General features: G+C 50.6%; 1 protein-coding gene across 1 annotated transcript in view; it reads right to left on the bottom strand.

Moving 5' to 3' along the window:
- The window catches only part of Rtbdn (retbindin), an 11,288-nt gene extending 10,669 nt beyond the window's left edge, over positions 1 to 619 (bottom strand). Inside the window, exons 1-2 of the mRNA XM_021220790.2 lie at positions 593 to 619; positions 349 to 434 (exon numbers count right to left, since the gene is read on the bottom strand). The gene's annotated coding sequence lies outside the window, so the exon portion shown is untranslated. The remainder of the gene's footprint in view (positions 1 to 348; positions 435 to 592) is intronic.
- Positions 620 to 7,474: the final 6,855 nt, after the last annotated feature.

The raw sequence follows: 7,474 nt of genomic DNA, 5'->3' as shown, positions 1-7,474 counted from the left end.
TTTTGTTTGGTTTTTGTTTTGTTCTTGTTTTTTATATCTTTTATTGATGAACTCCCATATTGTCAAACACTGTTCTACACTTTCACACGGCAATACTCAGTAAATGTTGAGTAGGGAAATTAATGAATTAATAATATCTTCCCCTCTGGTAAGATAGCCCTGTGCAGCCCAAGGGAGCTCCTGCCTCTATCTTTCTCTATCTTTCTGTGGCCAACAGTGGCATTACAGAGGCCCCAGGAACTGAGTTACAGGACCCAGATTTTTTCTAGACTGGGCCAAGGTGATTGTGGGTCATATTTATCCTGTTTGTGGGTTTTTCTTCCCGCAAGACCCTGTGCACACACGCACCCTCATTTCGTTCAGGGTGTTCATATTTCAGCACCGTGGACAGTAGCACGAGGCCAGCACCAGGGACAGCTTTTCCGACCCAGAACCTGAGAAAAATATAAGTCGTGAACAAAAGACAGTAAGTAGTACAAGCAAGAGACTCATTGAGATGGCTACGCTGACCAACAGAAAGAAAGACACAGACGACAATAATACAGGCAAAAGCGCAGACGTGAGGATCAACCAAGAACACACTGACCCAGACCTCATTGTCGTCTCCGTTATCCGGCAGAGGTCGCTCTAGTCCAGAGACCCTGCCCTCCAAGACCTTGTGTCCGTTACAGGCTGCCACCCGAGTAAAGAAAGACCTTCCCTTCTGTCTAGGGTTTAGACGATGTTCTCTCCAACTCTGAGAAGCATGGTCTGGTTTGGGCTCAGCAGAGTGATTATTGGCGGCGGAGTAAGAATCGCTTCATCTGCCCCCTCCCCAGCTACCAGCTAATCGCTCTTATAAATATATCCTGACCTGGCCTGACTCCTTAATCCTGACCATGAGGATGAGACGCTGGAGGGGCTGCAAGGCTTGAGGGACTCTGCCCTGTGGGAGGCAAAGGAAGGAGGTCTGTGTGTCTATATACGTTTTTCTGAGGGGGAAACTCCCATGAGGTCCAGCCTCTTGCTTGAACACGTGACTCTGGAAGAAAGCATCAGTGGAGATCTAAGGGTGCCCTGGGGTGGAGACAATTTCCCACAGAGAAGAGAATATACCTTCGAGTCGTCCCGTTGGGGGGATAGTCTTTCCAGGGTTCCTAAAGATGTCACCTATTGGATCTTTGAAGAAATGCCGCCTCAGGAAGGGAGAAATTGAGATGAAACGTCATCTTTCAGACATTATCTCTATTAGGAGTGATTTTTAGGGTGAGGGGACAGGTCTTCATAGCAAATCACACGCTTGTGAGAATCTGTCTCCTGTGTGTGTGTGTAGGGGTGTCTCTAGTCGCACCAGGAATTCATCTGTGAGAATAACTCCCCTAGGGATCTTTCTTGGGTTGGAGGGTCTGTGAAAGAGACTGTCTTGATAGGGTCTGTCTCCAGCAAGCCTCCCTTAGGGACATCTGGAGACTCCACCCACCCAACCCCGTTTACCCGACCCCCCCCTCCCCACCCGACCCCCAGCGCGGGCAGCGGTGGCCGAAACCCGGCTCCGGCTCCCAGACGCAGTGACGGCGCCGGGTCCGCCCCGCTTCGCTCCGCCCCTCCGGGCCCCCCCTCGCCGGCCGCCGCCGCCGCGGTCCCCGAGGCTTCTCTCTCCCTCCCTCCTCCCTCCTCCTGCCGCCGCCGCCTCCCTCCTCCCTCCCTCCCCCGGACCGAAATCGCCGCCGCCATGGACGATTCTGGCCTGATCCGCCGCCGGAGGCTGCAGGTACGCCGCAGCCCGGGCTCCAAGGAGGGGATGGGGTCGGTGCCCTGGGGCGGGGCCGAGCAGAACGCAGGAGAACTTGCACCAGGGTCGGCCGTGGCGCCCCTTCGTACTGCCAGAGGATGCTCTCGGCCGAAGAGTGCTGTGTCCGCGAGTCCTGGCAGCGCGGACCCCGCCCCTCAGGCGTCGCCCGGGTATCCCGGAGGCTGCTGGAGGGGCTGCATCCTAGCGCGCCCCCTCGAGGATGGCCTGGGTGGCGCCTGGCCCCGCCGGAGTCGGAGGGAGAGGGGGCCTAAGGTTCTTGCCCAGGCACCTGGACAGTCTGGGGGTGAAGGTGCAGCAAGTAAAGTTATTGCCCCAGGGTTCGAGCCCCTCGGGGCCACCAACGCTTCAGCAGCTGTAAACATGTTTGTTCGTAAGCCTCGCCCCTTACCACCTCCAGAGCCCTTCCTAGGCTTGCGACCCTGAGTCCTCCGTTCACCTGTCTGGCCACTAAGACTCTTCCTACTGCCCTAATTGGACAGGCACCTAGACAGCCTCCCCACTTCCCAGTCCACCTCCTTCACTACAATACTCCCACCACACACACACACACACACACACACACACACACACACACACACGCCCGCGATCCTTAAGTCCAGCCCAGCTTGTAGGTGGGCGGGAGCGATTTTTAGCTCTTTGCAGTCTTCGAAGATGTTGGTCTCCAGGCTGCGCAGGCGCAGGAGCCGTGAGTCCACTGCAGAGTGGGATACTGAGGGTTGTTGGAGTGAAGGGGAAAGCTGGAATAAATCCAGTCCTCAGGAGTTCCCACCCCCCAAAATAGGTAGGGATTTTGAGGCCGAGATGATCCTCTGAGATTTGCTGCTTGCCTTTCTGAGTTCATAAACTAACCTCATAGGTGAAATGATCAATGCTCCTAGGGCTTCCTAGAGGCCAGTCCTTCCGAGCCTCCACCGGGGTTAGCTCCTGCTTCTACTCTAGTATTTAGATTAAGTTAAATATGAGCTCAGTCTTTTGTCCAATTCTAGGCTCCCTTAATGCACCATTTCTAAGATCAAGACCACGAAGAGATGACCGATTGGTAGAGCAGGGGAAAAGATGAGACTCAAGACAGTAGGAAGGGCATCCCAGGAGGCTGGTTGCTGCTGAAGCAGCCTGTTTAGAAAGCTAATTTGCTTTCAAACACAATCTCAAGAGTCTAGGCTTCTCGACATCTTCCTCGCTTTCCCTCCTGCTCCCAGGGTAGGTAAGGAGTATGAGTCTTGAGTACCAGAGCGAGCTGCGGCAAAGCTAGAGTAAGTACTTCAGCGACTAAGCGGGTCCATCCGCTCCTCGTGAAAACGCTGGAACTGGGCGGGGCCTGCACGGGGTGTGTCCTGGTCCTCGGAACCGGCGCGGAATCCCATTGGCTCAACGCCACGCGGGACTCTGTCTCTGACGCAAGACTCCACCCCCAGCCCCTTAGATTACCGCTCACCCACTAAGCTCAGGAGGTGCTATATAGATAGAGAATCCCTGCTTTCCGGAATGCGACCACCTGTGCCTTCCGAGCTAACTAACCACTTTATGCCTGGATCCACTCACATGCATCGGTTCCATCGCTAAGCAAAAGTCCCACTGTCCCTCAGTGCCAGAGAATCGCCTATGTGCAGTTAGGATCTTAAATAAGAAGAGCTGATTGTTCGAATGTCCTGCCACAACACCCTATGGGGAAATGCAGAATTGCTTTGCAGATGGAGGAGAGGTGGCGTTTGTCTGACTCCAAAGATCTGAATTTCTCTTCTTTTCTTTTTATCTTTTAATGTTTTTGAGATAGCGTCTCACTGTGTAGTCCTGTTGGCCTGGAATTTGCTACGTAGACCAGGCTGGCCTCAAAGTCACAAAGATTTCCTTGACTTTTACTCCCCAATACAGGGAGGGTCTAAATTTGTCCCTTTTCTCCACTCTGGGGTGTTTATGGAGAGATTGCAGGTGAGGCCCATTCCCACGACTTCTTTCCGTGGTATTTAAAGATTCCTTATAACCATCTACCATGTTAAGTAACAAAGGTCTGGAACCCTTGGCTCCTGGCTGAAAAGTCCGGGTCTTGGTTTTGCTAGGTGTATTGAGGTGGCCTAGCACGGTAAGCAGAGACCAATTCAGCCTAAACCTGCTGTTACAAGAGAGAAAATCTGGTCTGGATTTCTGATGACTGTGGCTCCCCTCCAGGGCAAGGCTGCCATTCTAACATGCCCTATCTGAGTGTCCTTTGCCATGAAAGTGGTAGGGTCCTCTGAGACACTTTCTGTGGTGTGACATGTAGGTTTATAACTCCTATAACTTACTACTTTAACATTTTATGTTTTAATTTTTACTCAAAAACTTTATTACTATTTTTAAAATTTTATGTGTAAGGATCTTTTTCTTGCATGTATGCCTGTGCACTACATGTGAGCAGAGTCCATGGAGGCCAGAAGAGGGAGGGCATCAGACCCCTCCAATTGGAAATGCTATGAGCTGAAATGTGGGTACTGGGAATTGAATCTAGGTGCTCTGCAAGAACAAGTGCTCTAAACCACTGAGCCATCTCCCCAGCTGAGAGAGAGAGAGAGAGAGAGAGAGAGAGACAGAGACAGAGACAGAGAGACAGAGAGACAGAGAGACAGAGGGACAGAGACAGAAACAGTCTGTGTGTCTGTCTGTCTCTCTCTGTGTATCTGTATGTATGTATAAGCATGTGCCTTTGCTCATAAGTGGAGGTCTCAGGAAAACTTTTTTTTCGAAGATTTATTTATTTTTCTTATGTGAGTACACTGTTGCTCTCTTCAGACGCACCAGGAGCGGGCATCCGATCCCATTACAGATAGTTGTGAGCTACCACGTGGTTTCTGGGAACTGAACTCAGGTCCTCTGGAAGAGCAGCCAGTGCTCTTAACTGCTGAGCCATCTCTCCAGCCCTCAGGACAAACTTTTTTTTTTTTTTAAGATTTATTTATTATATGTAAGTATACTGTAGCTGTCTTCAGACACTCCAGAAGAGGGAGTCAGATCTTATTAAGGATGGTTGTGAGCCACCATGTGGTTGCTGGGATTTGAACTCGGCACCTTTGGAAGAGCAGTCGGGTGCTCTTACCCGCTGAGCCATCTCACCGGCCCTCAGGACAACTTTTAAGAGTAGATTCTTTCCTTTTACTCTGTGGGTCCTGGGACTGGAACTCCAGTGATCAGGCTTGTTGGAAATACCATTATCGCTGAGCCATTTCTTCTGGCCTGGATTTATCTACTACTGGCTGAGCATATACCATATACCAGGAACCACCTAAAATGATAAAAATCTGTGTCATCTCAGAGGCTTCCAGGAGACTAGAGCACTTGGGAAGGTCGTTTGTCAAGGTCAAAAAAGTCAAAATTGGGATTTGAAAGCTGGACTTTCTTGTCTGAGAGATCATAGAAAGGGTTAGGATATACATCTTTTTGTTGTTTTTGCACATGTATGTGTCTGATGTGCATGCATGTGTATTTGAATCTTCATGTATGTGTGGAGGTCAGAGAATGATGCCAGCTGTCTTCCTCCATCTCCCTCCTCTTTGTTTGTTTGTTTGTTTGAGACAGGATTTCTCTGCGTAGCCCTGGCTGTCCTGGAACTCACTCTGTAGACCAGGCTGGCCTCGAACTCAGAGATTCGCCTGCCTCTGCCTCCTAGGTGCTGGGATTAAAGGCGTGCGCCACCACCGCCCTGATCATCTCCCCTCTCTTTACTGATTCAGGATCTCCAGTGAGCCCCGATCTTGCTAACATGGATTAGTCTAGTTTAGCTAGTCAGCCTTTCCTGGAAATCCCTGGTCTCCACCCAAGGCCATCACTGGGATTGGGAGTACACACCTAGCAGCTGGATAGGTGCTGTTGGTTGGAACGCTGGTTCTTTCGAGACAGGGTTTCTCTGTGTAGCCCTGGCTGTCCTGGAACTCACTCTGTAGACCAGGCTGGCCTTGAACTCAGAAATCCACCTGCCTCTGCCTCCCTAATTCTGGGATTAAAGGCATGCGTCACCATGTCCAGCTCTTTTTTTTTTTTTTTTTTTTTAATTAAAAAAAACCTTTGGTGGCACTGGAGAGATAGCTTAGTGGTTAAGGGCATTGACTACTCTTCGAGAGGATCTGGGTTCAATTCCCAACACCCACATAGTGGCTCACGGTTGTCTGTGACTACGGTTCCAGGGGATCTGACACCCTCACATAGACATGGATGTAGACAAAACACCAAAAAAATTTAAAGCCGGGTAGGGCATTGATGGCGCATGCCTTTAATCCCAGCACTTGGGAGGCAGAGACAGACAGATTTCTTTCTTTCTTTCTTTCTTTCTTTCTTTCTTTCTTTCTTTCTTTCTTTCTTTCTTTCTTTCTTTCTTTGGTTTCTCTGTGTAGCCCTGGCTGTCCTGGAACTCACTCTGTAGACCAGGCTGGCCTTGAACTCAGAAATCCATCTGCCTCTGCCTTCCAAGTGCTGGGATTAAAGGCGTGCGCCACCACACCCGGGCTTAAGGGTTTTTGTTGTTGTTGCTGTTGTTTTTGGTTTTGGTTTTGTTTGTTTGTTTGTTTGTTTTTTTTTGGTTTTTGGGTTTTTTTTGTTTTGTTTTGTTTTTTTTGGACAAGCTCCACTTTATCTACAGGCCTCTATCCTTGCAGTTCCTACATGCTCTGTCCACAGATCCTCCCATGGCTACCCCTTCCTGGTTTTTAAAAATTGATTATTCATGTATTTTATGTATATGAGCACTCTGTCTTCACACACATGAGAAGGATTCAGATCCAGTTACAGACGGTTGTAAGCGGAGATGAGCTGGCAATTAAACACAGGACCCCTGTAAGAGCAGCTAGTGCCCCTAACCCGCTGAGCTATATCTCCAAACCTGTTCCCTTTTTCGAAATTTCCCCTCTCTCTCTCTCTCTCTCTCTCTCTCTCTCTCTCTCTCTCTCTGTATGTATGTATCCGCGTGTTGGCATGCATGTGTGCGTCAGCATGAGTGTGTAAGTAAGTAGCCTTCTCTTGGAGTGGGTTCTTGCCTTACACAATGTGGGTCCTAGGAATATACGTCAAGTCACCAAGCTTCTTGGTCACTGGATCATCAAGCTGGGCAGTTGGCACGCCTTTAATCCCAGCACTCAGAAGGCAGAGGTAGGAGGATTTCTGAGTTCGAGGCCAGCCTGGTCTACAGAGTGAGTTCCAGGACAGCCAGGGCTATACAGAGAAACCCTGTCTGGAACCCCCCACCCCACCCCCAAAAAAGCCAAGAAAAACTTTATTTGCAGGAACTTGCCTTTAGATGCCCAGTTGGGTCTATTTCTTGTGTACTTGACCCTGTTTTGATTACTGGGAATCGGGAGAGGAATCAGGACAGCAAGGGTGACATGGTGATATCAGCTGATGGAAGCTCTTGCTCCCTAGGTGAGCGGAGAGGCATTGTGGGCAGTGGCCACTGTCCATGCTGACCTTCATCCTTTTTACCCCTTTTTCTTCCAGAAGGATTTACCCCTGCCCCGGAAAAGCAGCAGGTGAGCCTTGGGGGAGAGATACACTGGGATGAGGCCCCCAGGTAGGGCATCAGGCGTGCACACGGGCGGGGTCTCGCGCGGCGACACCCAGCAGCGCCCCCTCGCGACTGGCTGCAGCAACAGGGCCCTCCCCTCCCCCGCCTTCCCCTGGCCGCTGCTGCGGCTCCAGCCTCCGCCCAGCGCACTCGCTCCC

The sequence above is a fragment of the Mus pahari genome, chromosome 20, assembly GCF_900095145.1.
Source record: "Mus pahari chromosome 20, PAHARI_EIJ_v1.1, whole genome shotgun sequence".
NCBI classification, from domain to species: Eukaryota; Metazoa; Chordata; class Mammalia; order Rodentia; family Muridae; genus Mus; species Mus pahari.
Note: the sequence above shows the minus strand (reverse complement) of the source record. Positions and strands in the feature narration are given on the sequence as shown.